Source organism: Ictalurus furcatus, chromosome 24 (assembly GCF_023375685.1).
Source record: "Ictalurus furcatus strain D&B chromosome 24, Billie_1.0, whole genome shotgun sequence".
In the NCBI taxonomy this organism is placed as follows: Eukaryota; Metazoa; Chordata; class Actinopteri; order Siluriformes; family Ictaluridae; genus Ictalurus; species Ictalurus furcatus.
Window position 1 is genome coordinate 10751923 of NC_071278.1, and position 15786 is coordinate 10767708.

The 15786-nt window shown below is 39.9% G+C and overlaps 1 protein-coding gene across 2 annotated transcripts in view; it reads right to left on the reverse strand.

Annotated features, from left to right (window-relative positions):
* The window catches only part of sdk1a (sidekick cell adhesion molecule 1a), a 275242-nt gene that overhangs the window by 94762 nt on the left and 164694 nt on the right, over positions 1–15786 (reverse strand). The gene's annotated exons all lie outside the window — the stretch shown is intronic.

The following is a 15786-nucleotide window of genomic DNA, read 5'->3' on the forward strand; positions in this document are numbered from 1 at the left end:
CACCCAAACATAAAAAAAAATCAAACAAAAGATAACAAGACAACCTGCAAAGTGATTGTGTTAGAAAGAAATATAAGATACAGAGCTGCAGGTTGTGTTAAAGCCACAAGGCATTTGAGGCCATATTACGTTGAATCCGATCACAGTAAAAATAAATAAAAATGAAAATAAAAGAAGTGTAAACAGGTAGGAAATGAGGCTCAATGCTGGGAACCATTTCATCTGTAACTGTATATCAAATACGATGTATAAAAGCCTGTGGTAGAATAACCCAAGGAACCGAATGTACTTCACCTATCACAAAACCCCTTGTGTGCAGTTATTGTGACAATCTTTATTTTCACTTCCTGGACCTGTCTCCGCCCCCTTGTGATGTCATATGACTGCATCCACCTGTTTAGTTCCGAATTCATTTGTCTATTTATACCGTCATGGTTCTGTGTGTCTTTGCATAGTTTTGTTTCATGCATGTGTGTTTCTGAGACAGTGTTTTCCATGGTTCCTTTGTTAATGCTTCCCAGCAATCTTAGCTCCCTAGTTTAGTGTTTTGTGTCTGTTATTGCTTATTATTGTTAGTGATTATGGATGTTCCCTTTCTGTTGCTGCCTGCAGTTTCTTTGACCCATGCTATGGATCGTGAAGATGATTTCTGGTTTGCCCGTAAGAAACGTTAAGTTCACGAACGTCCATCCTGCTTTATCTGGTTCTACACGCACGTTACGTGACCACCATCACATCCTCAAATGACATTCACAGTTTTCCATCACCGGGAGTCTTATGACAAACAGTGTTTTCTTGAATTTGGGAATTAAGCAGGGATTGATTAGACACTATGGCTCTAGTAATGTTTGTTAGAGTTGTACAATTGGCCTCGGTTATCAATCTTTTAGTAAAAATTGATCACTGAACTAAAAACTCCACAAAGTTCTAGAAAATCTTCCGTGTATTCTTTTGTACTCATGTACACACGTTGATTAAAAGCCAGCTAAGCCGTAAATAACCAAGTGTGCTCACAGCACAGCTGATTTGCATTTAGTGACGCCCACAAAACTCCATAAAAGGCAAAGCTCACAGAGCTGAAAAGGACAAAATGACAATTAAATGGTGAAGAAAGCGGAGCACGCGTAGACACACATTTTGTATTTGTGTTAATTTATGGATTTGTTTTCAGTTTCTTTCTTTCAGTTCATTAACATGAAATGACTGGGTTTTACATTTCACAATTTTTTTTTTCACAATTTGCTGCTGATCACTCAAGGTTTAAATTCGTGAGTCCCCTTTATATGGAAATTTACGCAAACTCAGGAGATATGTTTTTCATGACTACTACATTTCTTGTGTAAACAATTGATGAATAAATTCATTCGTATCCAGCCCATAACCTATTCAAACATCACTCTGCTCTGCTTCAGCCCTATCAGGCATGAACACTACACTACTCTACACACTTAAATACATCAATTAAGTCAAAGAATATGTTAAAAATGAGGACATGGCAATTTCTCTTGCTTTCTTTAAAGGATCTTGAAATCCAGTTCCATGTGATATTGACTACATCTGTATGCAATTCCTCTAACAAGCAGAAACAAGTCGAAATTATACCAAGGTAAAACACAAGGGACACTAAAATGTTAAACTCGTATCAGCTCGGTGTTGGAAATCCTTGCCATTAGCATAGTACTTACAGAGTTAGGTACCATGGATCTGCTTCACGTTCTAGACTACTGATAGATCCCTGACTTCTCAACTGAAGTCACGCGGTTAATGACTGGGATTAAATATTTCACAGTGCAAAAATATTATGAACAGAAAACTGAAGCCAGGGAGAAAATATGTTTTTGTATTTATTTATTTATGAAATGTCGTGCTGAAAAAAACCTGCGCTTCCAGTGCATCAGGGTGGGACGAACAGTCCAGGTCTGAGCGCCTGAGAATCCATCTGCCCCCGTATGTGGACACAACGACTTTTTGCACCACACATATTAGTATTATTAGACGCCTGGTAACTGGTCCTATTGAGAAGAAGCACTGTGCTCTTGCCATACTGGGCAGGAGAGCTCTCAAGTAAGTGGCAGCTTGGAGTATTTTTCTCCTCTTGGCTCGCCTCGGCGCGTCTGTTTTTACTGCCTATGCCTTCTGAAAGCCGCAGGAGTCACGAGGGATGTGTTTAACAGCAGTATCTCCCAAGCTCTGTGATCTCAGGCTATGTCAGAAGGCATCAGATATAGCTACTTTAAGATTGCTCTGAAAAAAAAAAAAAAGATATAAGCTTATCTTCAAAGACTGTGTCTTTTCCTCCCAAAGCCTCCTGACTAGTCTGTTGTTTTCCATTTACAATAATTTCCTAAAATATAATGACTCATGAATATTAAGCTAGATCATCCAGGTCTATGAGCTTGTTTATGTTTTTTTTTTTTTTGGTATGTATTGTTGTGAAATAATTGCACTAGGTGCATTTGTACTCTGTTGAAACCGTATTTGCATGGCTTCCACAGTGGGTCATACTTCTGCATTGTTAGTAATGACTTGATCTCTCTTGATCCGCCCTTCTCACTTTCTCGAAGGTTCCGCACCAGGCTGCACAGAAACCTGGCTGTTTACTCGGGGTATAGAAAAAAAATATGCAAGACCGTCTACTCTAATCCTCGAGTCTGTCTCTGGCGAACAATCAATATGGAGACAATTTCTCTGTGTGGCGTGCCCCTGCTGCCAATAGAGCCAGATTAGTCACACATTAATTATCCGAGTGTACAAAAAGCTTCGGAGTAACAAGCAGCAAGCATGTGGTGCTGGTAGGGAAGAAGCAATACCAGTCAAGTGGATTTTAATCAGGTTTCTCTGAAAGTATGTTTTAATAAATCAGCATGACCACGAAGGGCTGAAGCAAACCACTACAAGACCCGACATTGTGTTTATCGCTGGAATATAAAGCGAACAGCATGATAACATTTTAAAGAATGAACCATGAGAAGGATAAATGTACCTTCACTCTCAGAAATAAAGCATCCTAATGGTATTTTCCTTCACCGCTGTCGTAGCATTAAGGATTCGTCTTTTTTTTGTACATCATTTGTGTATATGTAGTATCTTTCATCTACAAAGTGAATATAGTGTACATTTAAAGAGAATTTACCGGATATAATTGGACCAGGAAGCAAAAAGAATAGCTTGAAAAATAATGCGAGTAAATGTTTTCTACATTAAAAGAAAATTCTCTAAAGAGCAGTAAACAGTCAATATTTGACATGACAACCTCTTCGTCTTTAAAAATGCATCAGTACTTTCAGGTACAGTACATTTTGTACTGTTTTAAAAGGAAACTGGCTGGTAGGTTTTTTTTTTCTAAGCATCTTGGAGAGTCTTTTTTTTTTCTTTTTTTCAGGTAATCCCTGACAGCCAGCATTGTTTTGTTTTTGTTGTTGTTGTTGTTTTTTTGTCTGAAAAGTGGTCTTTATGTAATATTTATATAATATGTTACCTTTAACATTTAATTTTGGTTTGGAACGTAATGTTTCAGACAGCTTAAATGTTTTTGCTGAACCAATAATGGAGAAGTCAGAAAATCAACAACTAAGACAAAATGATGATTATTATTAAAATTAGAGTGCCTAAGACATTTCAGTCCCTCCAGGATTTCATGATTTTTTTTTTTTTGCGATCACAGAAATGCACACAAAACGTCATCACAACGTGCGTTCGGTCAAAGCCCTATTCGATTCACGTGTGTCGAACACGAGTACAGTTAAAAGCACTCATTTACTAACAAACATCACTGTGAAAGACCGTGCACAACAAGTTTGTGCAATTGTTTTTTTGTTGTTTTTTTTAAAGCACAAATCTCAGCAAGTCGCATGGCACATTTTGAAAAAAAGCAGCAGCAGCAAAAAAAAATAAAAAATCAAGCATTTTTGACTGCAACAATCAAAAAAAACTCTGAAATCCTTAACTTTAAAGGTTTAAAAGTCTAAAAGCTGATAAAAGGTCCACTACATGCACATTCCCAGGTAAAACATAGATATTAAAAATATATATTTTTAAAAAGCGTCCCCATGACGATTCCACCCCAGCGACGAGGTAAAGTCCCTGGTTTGGTATCGTTCTAAAAAAGTTTTTGCTATATTTCTAAAAGTTGGGATTCTTAAACAAGGATTCTTACCACGTGATCCACGATTCCTCTTGCTTACTGTCCGGCAGCAGAGGCAAAAAAGAGACAAATACCAGCCAATACAGTGAGTACGTTTGAAATAAAAATGACTACATCATAAAAGTGGTATTTTTTCCGTCAATAAATATGGGTAATAAATTTGCAAACTTCTAAACAGACAAGAAATATCAGATCTAGATTTAAAAAAAAAAAAAAAAAGAAGAAACACACACACACTAGACTTTATGTAACCCAGTGATAACATGTGTCATTCTTTTCCACACAAGGCTGCTATCTGGAAAGAAAATATCCCATCAAAGTTGGACTGGCTTGTAGTGGCACATTTTGGCTCGACAGCCACCGGAGGTTGGCAGAAATTTGCGAGGCAGTAAATTGAAACAGAAGGGCCTTAAATTGCAAAGCTGTCCTTGTTTATTTCCCTCCTAAATCAGTGCTTTGGCCTTAATTTAGACAGCGCCTAATGAATTCACGTGAAGCGTGAAAGGTGATCTGATAACACTTTTAAGTGGGAAAACGAGACGAACAGCAGAACATCTGCCAGATTGCTTTAAAAAAAAAAGAAAAGAAAGAAAACAAGCACTAAAGCTATGAAATATGCAATACTTTAGGGTCAGGGGTGCTTCAAGGAGCAAAGTTCAGTCGGAGACAAACCTGGCCAGATGAGCCTGAAATCAAACAGCGTACCGTAAAGAGGAGAAAATGTTGCTGTGAGAGCGATGTGTGTGTTCTTGCAGATAATGCCTGGAAGACAAATATTTGTCAGTCGCTGCTTGGAGGGTTCGAGTTAAACACTAGGATTACATGGAGCCGTGTTTGGCTGGCGGTACGGTTTAATTCTGTGGCTGCGGCCAGTCGGTAGTCTGTTATTCCTCTAGGACCAGTGATTAGTGAGATGTTAATTGCTAGGCTACTGAGCAAATGGGATCACTGGAAGATCTACTGCATGGAACAACACGCCGATAAAAAAACAACAAAACTATTGACAATAATAGGCTTGAAAGAAAAATGATGTTGCTTCAATTCAGCTTAATATTTATACCACAAAACTACCATTAACGCAGAAGGTGCTCATGGGAAATAGCGGAGGTTTAAAAAAAAAAGTCAATTAAACAGTAAATTACTCTTTAAAATACTTTGAGTTGTTTTTGCTAAGGCTGTGGTATTGTATAATTCAAGAGTTTGCCAATTTGATTATTTGCTTTGTTATACACTGTAAGTGATTAAATGATGAGTTCTGTATTAATCAAATGATCTATGAACACTGTCGAATCAAACGATTAGTTATGACATGTTTTTTGGATTCACTTGCATTTTCCTTGACTATCTGTTGTTTTTTTTGCAATTATTTTTTTGGTACTTTCACACCTCATAGTTGTCCTTGTTTAATGGCTGTTTTTAAATTTTTTTATTTGATTTGTTCTACATTTCATACACTGCCAATATTAAGATTTTTTTTGGCAGGCAACAGCCACAACTGACTGCAATTAAAATAGAAGACAGCAATTTTGTGACAGCTGGTGAGATTGTTGTCCTCTCATGCTTCTCGTGTGTTGGCTTGGTAAATAAAGATGGTGGCGTGGCCATTCCGGATGCTGTCCGGTGCTGAGGAGGCCGTGGCCCTGCAGGCTTGCGTCACTTGTTGTGCCAGGTGATCGGCCTGGCAGAGCGCTCCACTGGGCTGGGTGGCCTTTGCCTTGCCGGTGGGCCCTGGGGGCAGAACTTGGTGCTCAGCTCCTGTTTAGAGACACTCTACATAAATGCATGTGAACAGTGCCGGTGGCCCAGACTCCCATGCATGTCTGTGGAGGTTACAGCAGGACGTTGGGGCTGATCCGTATTCATTGTCTGTTCTTCACTATCAGTTAGGATGTTTTGTTTCTCATGCCTCCTTCACCATCTACCTCTGGGGAAATGTGGGCCAGCATTGGATGGACTCGATTCAATCAGTGGCGCACGTCGACATCGCTTGGGCTTTGGAGGATTAAAAAGCAATGATCACTTGTGTTCGACCTAGAGTCATCCTGGGAGAGTTCCTCTGCCTCAAACCTCACAATCAAGCAACAAGTCCAAGCAAAGACCCACGAGCACACTGGCCTGTGATTACTCCAGCTTTTCCATGACTTTCTCTACACTCATCACGAACAGAAAAAGCAGTACTAATACTGGCTTTGATTCCACTAACGTGTCTGATTGGCTCCACTTGTGGCTGGTAGGCTGGTGAAAGTAACAGTGCTGTCTTTCCTGATCAGTCCAGACCCTCAGGAAAAGCAGATTACCTGCTGGGATGATGGAAGGTTGTACTCTGGCATGAACTTTCAGAAAATCCGCATCCGCGTACCTGACGCAGGATAAGCAGCCCAACTGCTGCTTTTGAAATTCACATCTCATCTGTATTATTTATTTATTTATTTATTTTACAAGAGAAATGAGAGGCACAGCAGTGCCAGTCTGAAAGCTGGACTCTCACCCTACTAAAAACTCAGCTACTAAAAACCTCTCCATCTAAATACAGAAAAGACAATTTCATAATAGCTGTTCTTGACTGCATAAAATCCTGCAGTCTTTTGCTTTTAAAGTCAAAAGCTACAGCAGAAGTTCTGAAGGGAAATATTAAATGCGGCGTATGAAACGTGGCGTACAGAGAGACAGCCGTTCCCTGTTCGCGACAGTGCAAAATCTCAAGCACTGCTGCATGCCAATAAGGATAGACAGGGGGAGACAGGCTCATAAAAGCATGATCTGTTGCATGGGCTACTTTAAGAACTGTCAATCAACAGGTTTCTTCTTGACATTCAATACAAAGGCAGGATACACAACACAGCAGCTCAGAAGTCTTGTGATTAAATTAGTCATAGAGATAATCCCCGTCTGACTCGGTCTCATCTCCCTGCCACCACCTCTTTACATTCTTTAAGAGATGGCGTCTGTATGCATTTTAAATTCCGGCAGGTGCAAAAAGCATCGACGTTCTGACTTGTGTGAAGTGCAGCGAGACAGCGGGCAAAGAGAATAATGGATGAAGCATGGAAAGCTCGTTAAAAACAGTGTCTGTAAAACTAAGTTCCCAAAAGTTCCAGGAGGCAGTGTTCACTCTTTAGGATTGTCCACAAGGCCAGGGGGCGTTGCCATTCTCCCCCAGAAACCCTCCTCATCGATTGACACCTTCCCCTTTTCTTATTCACAGCCCTACCTGTTTCACAATTTTTCCATTCTCTCGGTCCTAAAAAAAACATCCCTCGGTCATCACTACTGATCTTCTATTCCCATGACACCCCGAAGTTGATAAATTCATACATCACCATGTTTCAGTTCAGCGTAATATATATTAGAGATGCACCGATGCACCGATGTATCGGCCGGTAGTTTAAAAACATCTGATGATCAGGGCCGATTATATCCTGTCAATCAAAAGAGGGCAGGGAAAACACACCGTATTCGTGCTGTGTGTAAAGAAGATGTGTCTTGTGTGGAATGTTGACAGAACTGCAGTTTGTAATCTCTGTAATCTCTGCACTGATCAAATTTTACACCGGATGTTGCAGCAGTGAAGCGGGAGTTTCGGTGTCGGGTCTAATTTTTTCTTTTTTCCGCGCTGCCCGAGCTGAATTAAAGGGCCAGTACACTGCTGAAAGATTTAAATGAAGATGAATTGACAAAAAAGTATATATATTGCACAGAAAGATATATTTGTAGAGTAGTGTATTTCATATCCAGTTAATGTTAATATATAAAAAAGTTGATATTATATATGACCAGTTTGATGTTAATGATGACGTAGAAATGCTTTTGTTTGTGGAGAGTGAATGTGAGACTAACAGGAGGATTTAGAATTGAGTCAATGTTAATATGAATTAATAACATTCAATAAGTTAATAATCTTACTTTAATCTTCAGAATTTAGTTCATGTGTTAATGTGTTAATGTTAATTAGAGTAACGTGTTTTGTGTTTATGAGACCAGTTACTGTCAAACAACTTGTTGGGAATAATGTTTTTATTTGCATTTCTTTCAGAATTGTGGAATTTACTATTATTCATTTAAAAGAAGGCAGAAAAGGCAGAACTATCGGTTATCGGCCGATAAATTCAGTATCGGTGCATCTCTAATATTTATACCACAAAACTACAATTAACACAGAAGGAAGTCACGGAAAAGAGAGGATATTTAAAAAAAAGTCAATCAAAAAGTACATTCTTTAAGAGAAAAAGATTGCATTTTAAATTCCAGCAGGTGCAAAAAGCTCTGACTTGTATGAAGTGCAGCAAGACAGCAGGCAAAGCGAATAATGGATGAAGCATGGAAAGCTGGTAAAAAACTCTTAAGGATTGTCCACAAGGCCAGGGGGCGTTGCTATTCTCCCCTCAGAAACCCTCCTCATCGATTGACATCTTCCCCTTTTCTTATTCACAACCCTACCTGTTTCACAACTTTTCCATTCTCTCGGCCCTAAAAAAAATAAAAAATCCCTCGGTCATCACTATTGATCTTCCACCCCACGACACCCCGAAGTTTATCAACACTTGGCCTTATTTTCCGTGCATGTACAAGAGACCGGAAAGCCAAGAATGGATTTTGAAAAAGAATAAATCCCCTCCGAGAGTACAGGACCTTCAGCAACCTTTTCAACGCTCAGTGCCAATCAGTCCAGAACGTAGCTATGGGACAGGCGCGTAAACTTTAAAGAGCGCTGGCATTTCACCTGGAGAACAGGAGCTTCCACTATGACCCGGGTTCACTTCTGCTGCTGGAGAAAGAACTACGCTTACACACGTATCCGTATGCCCAAACAGACCGCTGGCATAGACCATGCTTTCTGCTTATTTATTTATTTATTTATTTATTTATTTATTTATTTATTTTTGCTTCATCCGAGCACACAGCTGGAGAGAAACACAACTCATCAAGTGTCTAACTGAATAGTTAAGTAATTCCTCATCGCTGATCACATTAGTAAAAAAGGTGAATAGACTCTTCCTGTAGTTCATAATTAAATTATATGAAATGTAAGAAGAAAACAAAACGGTGCTCTTGTAGAGCTTTGGTGCAAAGCTTCCTGTTGAGACGAAAAAAAAACCCAAAACTCTCAGACGTTAATATAATTACCAAAATAAATAAATAAATAATATATATAATAATAAAAAGTGCTTGCCTTTTGGGTTTTATTTCAAATTGCCACCTTAGACTGTCAATTTAAGTTCCACTTATATACAGAGGCGATCAGTAATTCCAAATTGAAAGCAACATCAGACAAAAACAACAATGACAGCAAGCGCTTTAGCACAAATTAATTACATACACTTTGTACAAGCTTATGAAAGGCTGGCAGTGGAACAGTAGTGCTAGTTCTTTGGTACCACCAAAACGTTGCTTTCACTCACTTCAGTGTTGAGAAAAGGCATGTTTGCAGTTCATTCATTAGCCTTTATCCATTTGGTCTAATGCACAGCTTCAACAGATGACAGTTGGCTCTGTTCTACTAGAAGGAAAAGCGCTCTTCAAGCTCAAGGCAGCCTTGTGCGAAATTGTAATCATTTTAAAAGGAGTGAAATTGCTTTTTAAGAGTTACACAAGCCTGCCTATCGAACCCGTGCCAAATGAAGAGATGAGCCTGTTCACAATTCACTCGACTACAAAGAAAGGCATTGAAATCCTTCATCAGCGACCTGTTCTTTTCGGGGGTTTTTTTTTGGCTCCGTGAGTGATTTCTCTGAAGCATTATGCTTCACTAATCTAGATTGTAGCACAACACATACGGTGGCCTCGATGGTCTTAAAATAACCTCCACATGAAATAAAGTGGATAATTTCTTCTCTTCGCAACGCAAGATCTATTCGGCGCATCCACCCTCGTAGTAGTAGTCATGGGGGTAGGATGGGGGTGTAGAAGGGAGACAGAGCTGCTGGAAATCTCGCCGGCTTAAATGTTACACTCCTCTATATACCAATCTCCCATGTTAAAGAGTTTTTTTTTTTCCTCTCATCCTGCACACTCCTCGCCAGGGACATCATTACAGAGTTCCATCTCCCTGCAAAATTACAAGCCTAGCACAGGAGTGGACTGTGATGGAAATTAAACCACACAGATAAGAGGGTGGATGGTGGATGGTGGGGTGTGGGGTGGGGTGTGGTGGTTGTGGTGGTGGTGGTGCGGTATGGATCGTTTTTCACCTCTTAGAGCTGTTTGAGCGGACATGGCATCGGATATTCCCTAGAAACTTTCATATTTAAGTGCGGCTCGGTTTTATTTCGCAATACACACACGAAGAATAAACATTTGAATAGACTTATTTATTTTTTAAAATTTGAACTAAACTAAGATGAAAATAGTGAAAGCCCTGCAATAATTACAGGGCTGTGCTAAAACACTTCTAGAAATGATCCCAGCAACAGCTTGACACGTTTTGATGCTTTACTTGGCTCAGCACGGATGCCAAAATGACTGAAATAATCATAAAGACTCGATATTGTGTAGGAAAACAACCAATTACCAACTATAAGTGTGATGTGTCAGTTAGAGAGAAATGTATGTAAAAAAAAACCAGTGCAGGACTAGATTTACGCACATACAAAGAACACACACACACTCTTACTATTGTTTCTTCCTATTCTTGCAAGGAACGTCCACTGGCATAATTATTAATGCAGCTAATTAATGCTATGCCTACGCTTCAGTATGAACAAAAAGTAAACATTTTGACTCTTTTAGTTTTTTAATTAAAAGCCGCAAGTTTTATTGAAAAAAAAAAAAATGAAACACACACACACACACACACACGCACGCGCTAGTATCAGTTTACAATCTTGCTTTTATCCTCTAGCATCTCATTTGCACAGGAGTAAGGTAGTAAAAGTCAGGGAATAGAGGTGAAATTTAGAGGCTGCATGTGTTTTCAGTTTTCAGTCTTACTTTTAGTCTGTGCTTCCTGACCGCATGATGAGGGGATTCCTACAGGCAGGGAAGGGAAGGGAAGGGAAGGGGGGCAGGATACAGAGCCACTGACTTTGCAAAAGGTTAACGATCCAGTGGATGGAGGGCTGCTCTCCAGAGAGCGGATTAGTAATGGAGTACAGTGCTGTTGGGTAAAGGAAAAGCCTTGTGAGATGTTCTCTGGTTGGTCTCTCTGTCTCTCATATACACCACACACGTACACAGACACACACACACACACAACTGAGCCATGCTGGACTTCCTGTCTATATGCTAACCACATGGTTCCTGCCCCAACGGGTAGCAGCCAGCGGCAAATCACACGCTGCCATGCGCCCAGTTGATGGAGGAAGGAAAAAAAAGGAAACAGTCCTGCCTCTTTTTATGACCACACAGGAAGATGAGAGTCAGGAGGAAAAAAAAGAAAAGATTCATAAAGCTCCAAAGCTCCTGGTGGCTAAATTAAAAGGGAGAGCACACTGTTTGTCATGAATGCTTTCATAGATTCCAAGTCATCTACTACAATGGTTTTAAGAACAAATCCAGTTGCTTAGATCAAAGCAGAGGAAGAAGCGTTAAGGGTAATGACTCCAGGCTTTTCCTTTCCCACATTCTTTCCATCTACCAGTGGCAGGATGGTCGTCATCAGCTGAATTACCGAAATGCTCTGGATGTCTGTTTTTTTAGTTTTTTTTTTTTTAGATGTGTCGCTAGAGTTCCTCGCAGCAATAATATCTGCAGACAGTCCCCTCAAAACCACAAATGGGCTGTGAGGACACCACAGAAGCATATCCTACATAACCCTAAGTCTGCCATCATTAGAAAATAAGCAGAAAATGGCTCACCTCCATTGGCTCTGAGGGTATCTGAGCTGTCGCACACTGCCAACGCTCTTTACAAATCCATTTCCAAAACTCATCACAGGCTCAAGATATTCTATTGTACGGCCGTCCTTGGGACGGAACTCAACAGCAAATACCAATAATATTACAGCAAGTGCTCTTTTATAGGCGTCACATTAACTGCCATTGTTCAGATAACGTTGCAAAATGGCTCTCAGAAAAGCATTGGCAAGGTAATTCAGATAAGTAGATAGCACAAGGAGACAGCAGCTGTCGGCCTTCGAATACAGAGCGGGGACCCAAATGACAAGACGAACAAGCCGAATCCCGAGAACGTTCAAAAGAAGACAGAGCAAACCGAGTGTATGAGCATCCAATGTTTAATAGTATAGTATTAACCGAATAAAACTTGGAATAAAAAAAGAAAAACAAACAAGAAAAAAACAACAAGAACAAACTTAAACGTCAATGCCACTGGATCTGCACAATTATACTGGAATACAAATGTGATGAAAGAAGGCAAACCTGTGTTGATTTGATTCAGTGTACCAGCTCTGCTCTGTTACTCTGACACTAATGACATAGCTCATTATAATTACAGATAAGAGCTGCTTCCTCAGCGCTGCAGCAAACTGGATTAGACAAGACGAGGACTTCCAAAGCTTACCTACACCACAGATCTGGCACTGTACCTTGTATTACCATAATCATAAAACAACCCCCTCTGCGCAATGCAAGTTAGATACACCAGAGCTCATTTGCCATGTACGACGAGGCCATTATTTGTGAACGTACAGTATGATATATATCTATCCAGAGATGCCAGAGTGAGAGGTAAAATGTCTTATTGTGCGTTCTAGAAATAAAAACGCACGTTGATGCCAGACCTCCTGCTAGCGCATTAACATATAATGCCATGCGATGGTGGACTTCCTGTAATATGGAGGAGGCCTGCATACAGCTGTGTTCCCCAGCTGGAAGAATTCAGACACTTTACTGTGAGACAGCTACTGTCTGTTTGTTGACATGAAATGAGACATAGTGATAATGACAAGCTGACTCACCAGTCTCACCAGTTACCAGATACGTTTAACAAACATGTCTGACTACTGAGGCCATGTTTTTGTCATATCACAGCAAACCAGTGACTCGATTTCCCATCCTGCACTGCGGCCTACAAACATGGTCGAGATGGACTGCAATTCCCAGAACACTCACCTTCATTCTAATCAAGCACACCTGTATCCAATCTCACACACAATCACACCACACATAAAAGAGTCCTGGCGTCTTGGCGAAGTATACGTTCAGTTGCCTTCTGTGTCTGCCGTTATCAAGCCTTGATACAGTGTCTGTTTATTCTGATTTTTTTAAACTTTGCTTACGTTTATGGCTTCATCTCTTTGCCCTGCCCTGTTTGTGCTGTTTGCCTGATCGCCTGACCTCTGCCTGCTCATGATTATTGTCTTCTGCCTTATCCTTTGGACTTAAACTGCCATACCTGCACTTGCTTCTGTCCGTGCCTCCTTTACGTGAAAGTTTTGCTAAAATGCCAAATAAATAGTGCTAATCTGAGAAACAGTGCACCCTGTTAGTCGGTGTACTACAAATGATTTACATACAATAAGTGCCACGTAGAGTGAGGAAACATTACGTATATGAGGTGTTCGTTGCTGCAAATTGCTCTTAAAAGCCACAACATATTCCGATTGTTAGGAACGTACTGGAAGAGTGAAACTCGACGCCGAGTTCAGCGAGTGACGTCAAATCAACATGGCTGCTCACGGCATCAACGTTAAACAAATTAGCGCTTCTTACTTTTTAATAAGTCATACTGTATGTACATACAGGTATTAGCTTTAGATCAATCAACATACAGAGATATTTGTTTGTTGAATGCATAACACATCCTGTAACTCTACAGTTCACTGGTTTGAGGAGGTAAATATACATCACTCTCACTCATCGCAGTTAGCTGGCTAGCTTGTTGCTAAGAAAAGACGTACATGGAGGTGTCCGTGTCCCCCCCCCAACTTTATAGCTCAGACGCACGGAGGTCAAAAATGTCATAATCCCGAGCAACAACTTCCATCAAGTCAAAGGCAACAGTATAACACTGATTAAAGGCGGTGAGATGCATTGAACGGCTCATAAAAGTGTGAATAAAAAATAACACAACACAACAATAACATGTGCAAATAAGCAAATAAGGCTCTCACTGAATGAATACTGTTGGCCCCAAAGGTGCAAATGTGCAGCAAATCCTGAATATCAAAGCAACTTTGCTAGTGATAATTTCTTCTCATGTTTTTCAGATAATAAGACCGAACTGCAAGAAACTCTAATAAAATATTATGCTTTGTTTTTTGGTTTATGCAAATTTAATACCTGGCCTCCGGTTGTATTCATTCGGCCTTCGGTCCTGCACTACAGGTGCTAAATGACTATTTTTTATATTTTCACTGCGTTGTGTTTTACACTGTCGCACTGGTAAAAAACAAACCAACAAACAAACAAACAAAAAAAAAACCCATTCCAAATTACTTATTCATTAAGGAGAAATTTTCCAAACAGACATGCTGTTTTCCTTATGTGCAAGATCCTCTGTATTCCCCATGATTAAATCAGATTACATGTTTCTTTCTTTGCAGATGCAAAGAAAAATGCTATCATGATTTGCACATGCAAACCTTTACTGAATAAAAAATAGGAAACCATTTGTAATTTGTAGAATGTAATGGATTAAATATAACGATTAGCTGGGATGACTCACATTACGACAACAATACGAGATCCGTTCTAATACTTTTTCACACAATAGATGTTAAATGCTGAATTTGAGTCATTTTTGGAGGCGGAATAAAGAGAAAAAAAATACAAAACAAGAAAAGATGAAAAAGGAGACATTGTCAACTCCTCGAGCAACCGTCAGATGCCGTGAAAGCCACAAGAGACCCCTGCTTTCTTGACTCGTGCAAAACAGATGTCTGTTTATTTTTACATCCCAATCACGCCGCCTTGTTTTTCCCTTATAAATACCACAGACGCACAAACGCAACCCTGGACGTGCTGTTTTTCGTTCGGCCTTTGTAGCAGGAACATCAAAACCGAAACGCTGGCTTCCCTATTTGCAGTTGCAGTCGCAGACTCACCGTGACCTACTTCCTCCGACAGCTATGTGACTGACAAGCCAAGCGGGACCTGGAGAAACCTGAGCATGGCTTGGCTTTGCTTCGTTCTCCTTGACCATGGAGCTGTGGCTTTGTAAACGGAACTGCAAATCAAAACTGTCCATTTAATTATGCTGGCCCTTGTTTATTTCTGGAAAGCCAAGAACTGTCACTGAAGTAAAAAAAAAAAATGATGATCTCATGTGCAAGCTAAAGGCGCTAGGGGCTCGAGATCCATGTGCAAATTGAGCGCCTTGGGTCACAAAAGCATGTACAGTATATCTAACTCTCCAGTGCTGTCTGTAGTAATTTCATTTGGCAATCCTCCACATTACAGAGTCATTATAGTAAAACTGCAGTAGGCATTAAAAAGTGAGTTACTACGGCCGTTATATATGATGCTGCATGCATTTAACTAGTTCATCTGTAATTTACTATGAACCTGCAATGCAAACTTTAAATCAGCATAAGGTTAAATAATGAGCAGAGCCAACATCTACTCTAGACTGGAGAGAAATTCGTTTGAATCCGCTTCGTTATAAATGGCCAAAAAAGCACACAAAAAAAAGTTTGTGCCCTGTCCAGATTATCAGCCTGTACTGAGCACTAAATCTGATGCTTGAAATCTACTCCATTACTTCATGGATCCCATTAAAATAATGAAAATACTAAAGACATTGAG